A 14,520-nucleotide genomic window follows, 5' to 3' on the forward strand; every position below is an offset into this window, starting at 1 on the left:
GATGTTATTGATTACCCACACTCACCTTATGTGCTAATTCCTTCAAGGTGAGGCAGAATGACAATAATTGCTCCATAATGAAATCGGGGGATCACGACCTTACGTCACCCCGATAAAGTATAGTTGATCTTGAGCTTTACGCATGTACTGTAATAATAAGAGCATGTCATGATAATATTACACCGCGCCTAGTTGGCCGGGCAGTCACCGCTAAGGCGGGCAGCTATACGGATACACCATGACCACTTGGCATGGGCAGACACCACTAGTGGGCGGCATAAGATGGTACCCCGGATGCGGGAGGCCTGGACGCGGGCTATTGTTATTGACTATCACACCGTTCCATTATGGACGGGTAGCTTACATATTATGCATTTATGATATGATGATGAGTATGAGTAAGACAACATGCATTACTTCTCTTATGATTGTCATTCAGATCCAGATGTTTCATATTGATGTTCTCATTATATTATTGTTGTCTTCCTTCGTTGTTTATGCCTCTCATACTCGGTACAATATTCGTACTGACGTCCGTTTTCTTTGGACGCTGTGTTCATGCCCACAGGTAGATAGGGAGGTGAGCTTGATCCAGATTCTTAGTAGCTGTCAGCTGATTGAGAGCACTCCATTGTTCGGAGGTGCTTGTGATTCTCCTTTTGGTATATATGCATATTTTGGGCACGACGGAGTCTTGTTCCGTCTATATATATACAGTCTGTCAATAGAGGCTCGTAGATACGCAGTGTGGGTTAGATGGTCTCACAGGATGTTGTTATATGTATATATATTATTTTGATGGCCGAGAGGCAAATGTATATAAAGCATTTATATTTCTATCTAAAATATGTTTTCCCTATAATTCGTGTATGAAGTTGATAAAAAGGGCCTTAAGTGAGTAAGATGAGTGGTAGAGTGAGTGGTGCTCGGTGGCTAGCCCCGGGTACCCGTCGCGACCCCTAGTTGGGTCGTGACACCAGCTCCGGATCCATTACTCTCAATAACGCGGGCCTCCTCCCTTCTGGGTTCAGCAACACCGCTCGTTTTTTCCGGGGTCATTGTATCCCCTCCGTTTTGCAACCGGGCTATTGCGATTCCCTGTTCGGCAATCGCCGCTCTCTGCTCTTGCAACATTTCAAAAATTAAACGTAAGTCAACATTATCATTGGGTGTAACCGGTTCTTTCCGGTCCTGTGCTCGGGACAAAGTAACAGAATTGTGGGTATTTAGAGGATCAGTGGCCGGTAAGGTGGCATTCTCTTGGTCCACGGTGTTTTGTCGGTTGAGACCCTCCCTCGAATTAATGGGGTTTGGATCAGCGGGGTTTGGTGGACCTCGTGGACCACTTCCTTCGTTTTCGGCCACGATTTCGTTGTTGTTGACGTGACCAGATTGCCCACTGTCAGCCATTTAGTCTATTTTTTCAGAGACGAACAAAAGGCGTTTTTGATTTAGATGGGTATGGCAAAGTTCAAGATAAAAGACCACTATTATCCTAGCCCCACGGTGGGTGCCAAACTGTTTACCCCGTTTTTGGATAATCAATTAAATTTGTGGATGAGGTATAGGATATGTGGCTATATCTTAAACTTATTTGATGGGGAAAAGTAATATATGAGTATGCTATAAGGAGAAGTCGGCTATCAATGATTTTCTATGGACGCGCGTTCCTATTAGCTCACAAGCGTTATTTGATTTAAGAAGTATGCGGAATAAACGCGACAAATGGGGAACAAATCTGATGTAAGAGAGAGATTTTGCATATATTTTGCTATTACATGAATGCTTGATCAGTTGAAGCCAACCCTCTAAAAGGAGGACAATGCCCCTTATTTATAGTGTTGCCCCATGGGCTTCATACAACATAAAAAATAATATAATAAAGAAAAAGTTCTGAGTTGGATTAGGTTGGGTTAGGTAGACCGTACGGTCTGACACCCGTACAATTGGCAGTTGAACACAGCAGGACGTCATCAACGTGTGGCAACCGCGCAACGGATCTCCCGGACCACCGGCCACGGTCAAACGGACATACGGCCTTGGACAACCGGTCACCGAAGAACCGGACCAACTGACGCCCTTCCTTGGCTCAGGTCCAAGTATTTCCCCGGTTCAGAATGGGAGCCTTCATGCACGTTCTTCCCCCTTTCTCTCCTCGGCCTTCGGTCTCACTGGTTTAACGTATACCCGGTTTTTACCGTATACATCTTCAGTCATTACTTCTTGTCCTTTCTTTGCTACCATTTACCACACTTCAACTCTTCTTCAATCAATCTAGCATCACCGTGACCAATAACAACACCTCACCGTACTCCATCCTCCTACTGCTCGCCGCTTTACTAGTGATTGTCTCAGTCGCCAGGGCGGTGAGTACCTCTGATCTCCGTAAAATCAGGGGAGAAGAGAGAAATTACAAGCAAAAGAAAGTGATTGACATTAGTCATACGTATGTTCCTGATTTGCCTTCTTATGGTTCAAAACACGGACTAGGCAACTTCATCACACTTCAGACTAGCATTAAGTTGGGTGACTTGTCAAATTATTCCGTCTTTAAACTTTCTATTCATTCTGGTACACACGTTGATGCTCCTGGACATTTTAATGAAACGCTTTTCGAGTTGGGATATGATGTCGTTTCGCTTGACCTCAGAACTTTGAACGGTATTGTTTTTCTGTCATATTCTTGTAGAATTATATGCAAGATATTTATGTTCCTTTAGCCAAACTTAATTACCGACAGTAGCCCAAATATACAAAACTTATACACTGATATGTAGATTATATGTATATATACATTTGGCTATCTGTAAACTAGATCACCAAACTTATCTGGTGGTAATTTTCCCATTTATTTATAATTTTTGTATACATATATTTATTTGGAGCTCTTATATAGTTCTAATACTTTTTCACAATTTATTTATTTATTTCAAGCTCGACATAATGAATATACTTGCACTTTCTGCCTATACACTAGTCTTACCTGCAATAATTCTATTTTCTAATTCACAAGTTTTTAGCCCTAGTTTGTTTTTTTGTTTTTTTGAGTTTATAATTTTTTTGCCCCCTCTTTGTTGTTGTGAATGCAGGTCCTGTTCTTGTGGTGGACACTCCAAGGGACAAGAATATTACAGGTAAGTACCTAGTCATTGGCATGAAATCCGACCTGGCTCTTGTTAATTATAAGCTTTGTCTCCCTAAAAGATATTTTGCTCCAAATGAGATTAAACCTAAGTTTTGATTGCCCTTTTATTGGTTAGCTGAAGTTATGAGGTCATTGAACATACCTCGGGGAGTGAAACGTGTTCTTTTTCGAACATTAAACACAGACAGGTACTTATTCTTTTGTTCATTTGAGGCATTGATTTATTTCAAACCTGCTAAAATTACCTACATAAGCTGTTTGTACATTTATTTTTTCATGGTGTGTGTTGTTGAATGAATATATTGTGAACATAAACAGGAGGCTGATGTACAAGAAATAATTTGATTCCTCCTATACAGCATTCACCTCTGATGGAGCAGAGTATTTCGTCTAGAATACTGACATCAAACTCGTTGGTGTCGATTACTTATCCGTTGCCATTAATCCCAAGGATGATCTCGTTAAAGTTCATCAACTACTTCTGGATCATAAAGTTAAGTATCAAATCCATTTGCCTATGCTGATTGAGTTTAAGTTCTGTGCACTAATAGTATACATAGATTCTTTTATAGTATTAGGTTACGTTGACCTATAATAACATATAAACTCTATATAGCAAGCCTAATCAAGTGGAATTGGTTAAATTGAATCAATAGGGTAAAATTCCTTTACATTGTCTGTTTATAAAACGTAAAAATTTATGTGGTTACCTATAATATTGAAAACCCTTTTGTTAAAGAATTAGTTAATAAGTTTCATGTTTAGTGCTGGCTGCATATTATTGACTAAGTTAACTTGCTACTCTATTCTTTCAACTAGTTCCATGAGGCCCGACCTTAAACTCAAGATATAAAAGTAAATATTTTAATTAAAGAAATATAATTTATGTTAGTAATAATTAAATTTCAAATACATATATTTTTAATATATAAAAGCAAAACTTTCATTTCACTACTTTTAATATCTTAAATTTCATTTTGATGAAATTATTTACTTCAAATCAGACGCAGAGCTAGAATTTGAAGTTTATGAGTTTTGAATCCTAATTTTTAAGTTATTTAGTTCTAAATTTATAATCTGTACATATTTAATGAACTTTTAAGACAAATACAGAATTTTAACCAAAGCGCTACCGAATCCGACCAAGCCCGTAGCTGAAACTCTAACTCCGCCTTGCTTCAAACTCATTTTGTGTTTAAAAGCTTAATTTTATTTAACCAAACAAGAGATTTTAAAGATAACTGGATCTTGACTGATAACACTGCCTTTATTTGCAACACTATATAGCGTTATTTAATAATTTTTAAAACTATCTGAAAATTATGTTAGTATGAATCATTTTAAACACATATATGAGCTTGATGTTGGCTACACGTCCACCAAATAATGTATGAGGGACCTGATTATGTACCAGTTCCCTTATGCAGTGCAGTAAGTAAAGAAGACACGATTTTACCGGTGGAAAACTCCTTGTTCAAGGAATTAAAAGCCATGACCTACCTCAGTAGGATTTCAACTCCACTATATCGAACAATTTTAGGTTACAACTATATTGTAAGCTAGGAATGAACTCCCATAATCCCCCACCCTTACAATAATGCTTTTACAACCTAGGAACTAACCCCCGTAGTCCCTCCACACTTGCAATACTCTGATTGCAAGCACCTCCACTTGACTAACTCTAGCCAAGGACCACTAATACACCTAGGCTAACTCTAGCCTAGTGTACCACTCAAAAGCTTCTGGAAACATACTTCCAGTAAGTACACATTGAGACTTTAAGATACCTACAAACAACTTCTAAACAAGAAGAGTAGGTTTTCAGTTTAAACACAAACGAACAAAGACTCACAACAGTATAAAGAACTTAGACTAAAACTTGTGTCCAGATCAGGTTTTTCAACTTGTAGGTGACTTTGTTCTTGAGAGATCTTGAGAACTTGTGTCGGCAGCTTTGCACGATTTAGTTTAGGTTTTCAAGTCTACTCAATATGTTGCCATCATGTTGTATATATAGTGGGAGCATGTGAGGTGAAAAGAGACCACTCTTAAATTTTGACCTAAAGCATGGGCCAACTCACTGCTGTACTTGTGTACAATGAGTGACACAGCTTTACAACTGTCTCTGCCGACAGTGCAAGGTGCACAGAGAGCAGATCACAGACCAGGTATCTATCTGGTTCTGAAATAGTTTGACAATCATCACAACACAAGCGCACTTGGAACTATGATGACAAACTCATAGAATGATGTTCCCACTGGCAACCAACTTATCACTTGTTCCACCTGCGAAGTAGACAATCATTGTCAAGGCACCTGCATCATATTAGCAACATAATACCAATTCCAATTGGAAGACAAAACTTGCCACAATATCATCACATATCCATCTTCCAGTTCTTCCCCGGTGATCACCGCATGTTCTGTTCTGTTCAATTTTACCTCACAGTTATATCTTCCCCCTTTTGGTATCATCAAAAATATTAAAGCATAGCCAACAAGAAGTTCAGATATATTAACTCATAGCCACATGGGCAACATAATCATGAGTAAGATAAAGGAAAGCAAGCTAGCAATAATGCACAGGAACACAACAATATGCCAATAGAAAGATCAGCACAAGTGCAGATAGTAATCAATTCAGTATATACAAATGATAGTTAAACTGCAAATCTGCCAAAATTCAGGAAAAGGTGACTTCAATTTTATACAAAAGGGTTGGGGACTAGGAGAGATTTTCTGGACAGTGTAGAGACTGGAAGGGGCTGAGCAAGTATAGGTCAATTTCTATGGGCTTGGCGATCCTTTAACATCGCATCTCTGAGTGCGTCCACTTAAGTTCTCAAAAGATCCCTCTCTGCCCGTAGCTTCTCAATTTCTTCTTCTACTTCTCGCCCGGAACCTGGTTCTTTCGGTCATACAGCCAGTTGGGCTTTTAGAAGGGAATTTTCCTCCTTGAGTTGTTTGATCTCTATACTTGCCGCTTCTTGAGCTTCATTAGAATTGAGAGGGTGGATGGACTTCCAGCACTTGCTCCCTATGGCAAAAAGTCACACTTTTTCAAGGTGGTCAGAGAGAACACATGGTCCTTAGTTCCAAGGAGGCTCTACCAGTTCTTAAATTAAAGTGCACAAGAAGTTTTGTTAAGAAAAATCCATATGGGAGACCAGGTTCGCCTTGCACAATTCGCACCACCTTACTTATTCTCTCTATCATGATAGCAGGCAAGTTGATTGGTTCAAAATATGTAAAAGCTTCCATTAGAACCAGGGTTGCCACCGTGATGGTAGATCGTCCCTCCATCCTTGGCAAAAGCACTTTGCTGACAAACTCGAAAACTAGTTGATACTCAGGCTTAAGATCATTTTTACAGAGACTAGCTTTTGTTGCTGACCTTGCAACTTTGATGATGACCTTTTTGAAATCTAGAGATCTCTTACCTACTACAGTTCTCAGTCCCGCTGTCTTTACTCCCAAGATTTTCCCAAGTATCGATTCAGTGAGCACAAACCTTATAAGATTCACTGTTAGGGCTAGAATATTATCATTTATACAGAGCTAATTCTAATAGAATCCAACCACTTCGCCTTCATATACAGATGGTGCTGGTTGAGTAAAGAGATGGCTCCACTCCTGGAACTCTACCATTTCCATCAAGTCTTTCATGCCAGTCTCCTCTTTCAGATTGACATCAAAGCCTCTTCCAAAGAGAACCTTTAGTTTTTGTAGGTTCTCTTTATTCTTTCTTCCTTCTACTTCACTGCTTCTCCTCTTGGAGGAACATGGTCTCTCACTCCTACTCATCTTTCTTTTCTTGAGTAACGATAGGGCACTTGGCTCCTCTTCTCTTTTCTCTTCTTTGCTTTGAAGGCCCATATTTTCACTCAAATCACCTTTCAACTTTGGGTTAGGCAAATGCTTATTTTCACTCACAATTTATTTTTTTGAATTTTTTCATATCAAAGGTGTCTCCTCTTCCTCTTCAGAGTCCTTAATGCTTGACATTTCTACGGTATAACGAGAGCTTGAGTCATTGGATCTAGTTAAATCACTACCGAGTGACCTCAATTTCCTTTTTCTCAGCACATTGCTTTCCTGCATCATAGTTTCCCCTTTTTAGCTTTCTATTCTTGCCACCCATGTGATCATAGTTCCCTTTTGACCAAAGTTTGCCGACAGAGATGCAAATTTCCTAGTCGTTCTATGCTTGCTGGGTTTTGAAGGAACGGGTATAGGGAGGGCTGAAATTGCTTCATTTATGCCATGATCAGAGGAAGTTGAGTGCTTTGAGAGTGATGATTTGGAATCCTTTTGCTTAGGCTTGATAAGGATTGGTAATATTTGATAAACACTTGGTGACAAGACAGAAAAGTGAAGAGTTTAGGCGAGTATTGTACAAGAAATATGTACAATATGAAGTCTTGAAGTTCAAGGATTTGGGAAAGTAAAGAGAGAGAAGGATGAGGAGAAATGTATTTTAAAGAGGTAGAGTTGGCACTTTAGGATAAGTGCAAGAGGGAACAACTGATTTCAAGAAGGAAGTGACGATTCGGTACAGACATTCTTTTGAAATTTCTTGGAAGAGGAAAAGATACATGACATATCTGGAAATTTTCGCAGTTCAAATATATTTATGAGTACTGAAAGAATTACTGACCTGAGATACAGAGACCCTGTCTTTGATCAGAGTTTTTGAAGTATCAGGCCATCACTATGAATTGTGTAGAATTGCTTACGCTTGAATTCTCCTGATCCTTCCATGAATATATACCTGTAATGGTACAGAAGTGAGTTAGACATAGCCAAAAAACACTTGTCAGCAGTGTACCTTTTCACTTATTGTAGCCATTTTGAGTGATGCCTTGCTGCAACATTGTTCACAAAAGATCCTTCCTTTTATCATCACACCACACACATCCTACTATAAGGGCTTTGAGGGGAGACTTCTTAACCACAGTTGCACCTTAGAGCTATCACAGTTCATCAGTTTATGCTGACTGCTCCTTCTTTCTCCCACCCTGTTAAGCGATGCCAGTGATTGGATTTGGGAACCCAAACCAGCTTGGGTCCTTTATAGTTATAGAAGGGGTGAATCAAACTCTTTTTAGCCTATACTGGCAGCACATTCCTTCTTTTCTTCAAATGTTCTTCCGTTTGAGGACCTGCTCCTTTCACTCTGATTCCCTTCTTGACAACACTCTTATTCTTTTGAACAACGTCAACCTTTATCCTGTAGGGCTCTTAGTGACAACTTATTTGCCCGCAAGGAGGAAATGGCTGCTCTTTAGTTGCAGGAACATGTTTGTTGTGGAGATCATAGGGCATCTTCTCCTTCTCAAAGCCAAGTCCTCTTCAACCATTTTCATTTTTCTCATTTCTGGAGGAGATTATGTCAGAAGACTAGGTCCACTTGAGGGTTTTGTCAAGGTAGAACTTAGCCCTTTCCAGATCTTTTCTTAGTAGTTTGTTTTTCTCAATTTCTGTAGTAAGACATGACTTTACTTTCTTTAATTCAGCTTCAATCTCTAAGGAAGTCTCACTTGCTACTCCTCTTCTTTTGGAGAAGGTATCCATCTCTTTTCTCACTTGACATTCCAACAAGATATTTTGTTGGTTTGTCTCAAACACCTGTTTCTCCATTTCTTTTGTTATCATGCACAGGTCCTCCTTATCCAGTTTTATTTCATCAAGAGCAAGATTCAGCTTCTTTCTCTCAGCAGCCAAAGCATGATACGCATCACTTAACACACTTAATGGTGAAATGAGTTTTTCTTAGATCAGTCTCTCCGATTTTTCTTTACATCGAAGAAATTTACCTCTCTGTTCTCATCATCAACATCACTTTTGTCAGATTCAGCCACGAGTGCAAGGTCTGACTTACGCTCAGTTGCTCCATTGTCAAATGCCATCATGGACAAGTCCTCTTTGTCATTTTCATTCTCAGACTCACTTGAGGAGTCTCCCTAGGCTACAAGTGCTTTCTTCACAATCTCATCAGCGGCCTCTTTCCTTCTGAAACTTCTGTAGGGGTCCTGGTTCCTCTTGGTAATTCTGTCATAATTGTCCTGCCTGGTTTGAGGACAATCCTTCATGAAATGACCAGGTTTCCCACACTTGTGACAAGAGTAGTAGTTTCTGCTGGGGTTTCCTGTTTTAGGGAACACGCCATTTTTCTTTATCATCTTGTGAAACCTCTGTGTGAGATAAGCCATTTCAAAGTCATCATTACTGGACTCTCCCTTTGCAGCTTTGACAACGAGGCTCTTCTCCTTCTTCACCTCATTCTTTTCTGCCTTCTTCATGGTCATCTTCATCTCATACGCGAGTTTTCCAATAAGCTCATCGACAGTCAATGTATCTAGATCTTTGGGTTCAAATATAGTATTTACCTTGCTAACCCAGGAGTCAGGTAATATACCAAGCATCTTTCTTACCAGCTTGGTAGTTGTGATGACTTCTCCGAGAGAGTGGAGCTCATTGATTATGGAGGTGAATCTGGTGTGCATCTCATGAATAGATTCAATCTCTTTCATTTTGAACATCTCATACTCAGTGGTGAGCTTATCGATCTTGGAGTTTTTTACCTGAGTTTTTCTTTCATAAGCAGTTTGGAGAGCTTCCCAGATCTCTTTTGCTGATGAACAAGCTGAGACTCTATTTTACTCATCCGGTCCTATTCCACACACAAGAATCATCTTGGCTTTATAGTTCTTCTCCACTTTCTTTCTGTCAGCTTCATCGTATTCTTTTGTTGTTTTGACAGTGGTCTTTTACCATCTTCACTTGTGTGAACTGGGATATAGGGACCATCACAGATGATATCCCAAAGCTCTGAATCTTGGGCCATGATGAAGTCGTGCATTCTTGTCTTCCACCACCTATAATATTTTCCATTAAATCTGGGTGGCCTGGTGAAAGACTGTCCTTCTTCCATATTTGGTGGGGCTGTCATTTTACAGATTCTTTCTAAGTGTTAACCTTTTAGAAAACACCTGCTTTGACACCAATCGTTGCTGGCTATGTGTCCACCAAATAATGTATGAGGGCCTGGTTGTGTACCAGTTCCCTTATGCAGTGCAATAAGTAAAGAAGACACGATTTTATCATGGAAAACTCCTTACTCAAGGGATTAAAAATCACGACCTACCTCAGTAGGATTTCAACTCCACTATATCGAACAACTTTAGGTTACAACTCTATCGTAAGCTAGGAATTAACTCCCATAATCCCTCACCCTTACAATAACGCTTTTGCACCTAGGAACTAACCCCCATAGTCCCTCCACACTTACAATACTTCGATTGCAAACACCTCCATTTGACTAACTCTAGCCAAGGACCACTAATACACCTAAACTGACTCTAGCCTAGTGTACCACTCAAAAGCTTGCGGAAACACACTTCCAGCAAGTACACATTGAGACTTTAAGATATCTACAAATAACTTCTAAACAAGAAGAGTACGTTTTCAATTTAAGCACAAACGAACAAAGACTCACAACAGTATAAAGAACTTAGACTAAAACTTTTGTCTAGATTAGGTTCTTCAACATGTAGGTGACTTTGTTCATGAGAGATTTTGAGAACTTGTGTCGGCAGCTTTGCACGATCTAGATTAGGTTTTCAAGTCTACTCATTATGTTGTCATCATTTTGTATATATAGTGGGAGCATGTGAGGTGAAAAGAGACCACTCTTAAATTTTGACCTAAAGCATGAGCCAACTCACTGCTGTACTTGTGTGCAGTGAGTGACACAGCTTTACAGCTGTCTCTGCCAACAGTGCAAGGTGCACAGAGAACATATCACAGACCAGGTCTCTATCTGGTTCTAAAACAGTTTGACAATCATCAAAACACGAATGCACTTGGAACTTTCAGAGCTCATTAAAGTATAAATATAAAGTAAAAGAAATGCTTACACGTAAGTTCAAGAATTTCATAATACAATTATAAAGTAAAAGATATACTTACATGTAAAGACCTATAGTAAGCGGCAAACAAAAAAGGAGAAAACGAGGGAGCAACAAGAAGCAAGAATATCTAGCAAAGAAATTACTATTTTTTAGGTTAATAGATAAGATCAATAGAAGAAAGTAACGGGGAAAATAAAGTGCAACGGATGAGTTGTTCCTCCCTTAACCAGCGGTCTTGGGTTCGAGCTTGGGTATGGAAAAATCCTAGGTAAGGAACGCTTCCCCTGATTAAGCCTTGTGCAACGCAAATCCAGATAAGTCGAGCTTCAATGTTGGTACCGAACACCGAATAAAAAAAAAAAAAAAAGGAAATAACATAGGAAGTTCGACAACTTTTGAAAAGTAGACCATAAAAACAAAAAGTAAATTTGACTTTAAAAAATAAGACAAAGACCTAGAAGTAATTAATTGAAAATTTTGACATTTTATTGAAAACTTTTGTGAGGACTATAAAAGCCCCTTAATTGTCACTTATATATAGTAGTAATGATTAGTAATATTTTCCCTTCTCCACCCTGTAGGACACACTACATTGTTATTTTCTCTTAGAAATCTTAATGGAGACTTGAGACCTTTGTTGTGTTTTTACTTTGTTATTGACTGTTAAAATTTCTTTATTTTATGCATTAGGATACTATTCCAGTGGAAGGCCTCAAGCTCGATGATGCATTCCTGGGAGTTTCACAATTCACTGCTTACCTCTGAGGCTGGTTCATGGAGATGGTTCACCTGCCAGGTGCATCCTCTTCCAGTATGATGTCAAGATAGCTGGTACTTCTCTTGGAATAAGAAGATCGTCAAATCTCAACTAGTTCCCTGAACTGAGTATTACCAAGAAACTGTTAAGAGAAACTTAGATGTACTCATGTACTAGCTTCCCTTAGCTTGTTTAACCCATGGGACTAGTACTAATAAAAGTAGAGATGGTACTGATGTTTATTCACATTACATGGATCATGTAGTCTTAGCTATTCTCTTTGCCTTACTCGTACTGAATTCATTTTAAAGCATCACAAAGCGCTTTTGTCTCCTTATAGTTCTCCTCTGAAGCTGAGAATTCTCAGTGTCAATCTTCCTGACTTGGCGTGGATTTAGCAGATGCATTTATCAGGATCAGGGAAAGGGCACTAGCAGCAAGAATCAAAACTAAATATATAGCTGAAATAAGCAATAAATGAAAATTTCGGAGAGATTAAAAGGAGAGAGGACAATTTCATTTTTAATCCATTGTCATCAACAGTACAAAGCCTCTTTGTCAATATAGAGTCAGCCAAGTACAAGATTAAGAACGAAAAGAGAAAATGAAGAAAGAGCTATTCAGTGTGTGTAGTAGTAGTGACCAATAGAAGAGAGCTTGATTGATCGATGATGTTACTTGAAGGGGTTAGGTCCCTTTTATAGGGAATAGACATGAGTCTCACCATGTTTCTGATGATAGAAATCATGTGTCGAGTGGTTCAAGGATCCCGGGTAATAAGGAGTGCACTGGTTACCTACCCTACCCTCTTTGACGTGGTCAGAGGCACGTAGGCTAGGCTTATTAGTTCATGAATGAAACATGCAGGAAATATGGGTTATGGATCGTTGGCCCGTGACGATGGTGTACAAGCATACTACCACTGACATCCTGGAGCTGTTTGGACAATGGATGTTCAGTGGCTAGTGAACCCAAAGGTTGCTTGTACAGCTTACATAGGTTCGGGGACTGGCTTATGCTGTGAATGTTATTCCAAAATGAGGTAGTCAAACGCTAATTTTGGCCACTATAGATTCCTCGATCACATTGTTGTATAGGGTAAAAACCGGATATGAGTCAAACCGTTGAGACGAAGGGCCGAAGGAAGAGGGGGACAAGAACATAGGTGAAGACTTTCGTTCTGAACCGAAGGAACGCTCGGACAGGAGCTGAGCAGGGGCACCGTTTGGTCCGGTTCCTTCATCACCGGGTCTGTCGAGGCCGTTAGTCCGAATATCCGTGGCTATTGGTCTGGTAGAGCCGTTGCGCGTGAGCCACACGTTGGTAGCGTCCTGCCATGGTCAACCACCAACCATGCGTGTGTCAGACAGTACGGCCAACCTAACCCACTCAGAGTTGTCATTCCTCTTATTTTTTAATGATTTGTATTGTATGAGGCCCATAGAGGAAACACTATAAATAGAGCTCATCCCTCTCCTTTAAGGGGGTTGGCTTCTTAATTTTAAGAACACTTGTAATATCAAATTATATACACAATCTCTCTCAAATATTAGATTCGGTCCACAACAGTCGTTTTCATTTCCATTGTGTTTCTTCGATTAAGTATTATATGTCATTTAACAAACTCTCACGCCCACAGCCAATCTCTAATCATTAATTGTTTTGCTACGAAACGTTCATACACTTCATTTCCCTATAACATATATTGAGATCCGAACACATATCTTATACCCACTCACAAATTCAATTGATTATCCGAATCCGGGGTAAACAGTTTGGCGCCCACCGTGGGGCTAGGATAATAGTGGTCTTTGGTCTTGATTTCTATCATATTCATATTCATCCAAATCAAAAACATCTCCTGTTCATCTCTGCTAGAACGGACCAAATGGCTAGCATCGAACAATCTGGTCACGTCAACAACACCGAGATTGTGGCGGAAAATGAAGGTAGTGGGCCACGAGGATTGCCGAATCCCGCTGACCCGAACCCCGTCAATTCGAGGGAGGGCCTCAACCGGCAAAACACCGTGGACCAGGAGAATGTCGCCCTACCGGCCACTGATCCTCTAAATACTCACAATTCTGTTACTTTGTCCCGGACACAGGGCCGGAGAAAACCGGATGCACCAAACGACAATGTTAACTTACGTTTAATTTTTGAAATGTTGCAGGAACAAAGAGCGGCAATCGCCGAGAAAGGAATCGCGATTGCCCGGTTGCAAAGCGGAAAAGATGAAACAGAGCCGGAGAAGACAAAGGGTTGCCGAGACCGGAAGGGATGAGGCACGAATGGTAGAGAGCAATGGCTCCGGAGCCGGTTCTTCTACCGAGGTTCTGAAGATGCTCGAAACTTTGGAAAAACGGGTAGACTCAACCGAAAAGAGGGTCGAAGCATACAATTCTCGGGTGGACCAGATCCCGGGGGCTCCGCCTTTACTGAAGGGGCCGAATTCGAAGAGGTACATCCAAAGGCCTTTTCCTCCGAGCGCAGCTCCGAAACTGATCCCGAAGACTTTCAAAATGCCGGATATACAGAAATATGACGGCACAACAGACTCGCACGAGCACGTGACCTCATACACTTGTGCTATAAAAGGTAATGATATGGAGGAAGATGAAATTGAGTCGGTGTTGTTGAAAAAATTTGGGGAGACTTTGTCAAAGGGAGCATTGACGTGGTACGATCATCTGCCCGAGGATTCG

At 40.1% G+C, this 14,520-nt stretch overlaps 1 pseudogene; it reads left to right on the top strand.

Moving 5' to 3' along the window:
- Positions 1–1,725: 1,725 nt before the first annotated feature.
- LOC132608064 (cyclase-like protein 3) lies at positions 1,726–12,130 on the top strand (annotated as a pseudogene).
- The last annotated feature ends 2,390 nt before the right edge of the window (positions 12,131–14,520 follow it).

The sequence above is a fragment of the Lycium barbarum genome, chromosome 8 (genome assembly GCF_019175385.1).
Source record: "Lycium barbarum isolate Lr01 chromosome 8, ASM1917538v2, whole genome shotgun sequence".
Lineage (NCBI taxonomy): Eukaryota > Viridiplantae > Streptophyta > Magnoliopsida > Solanales > Solanaceae > Lycium > Lycium barbarum.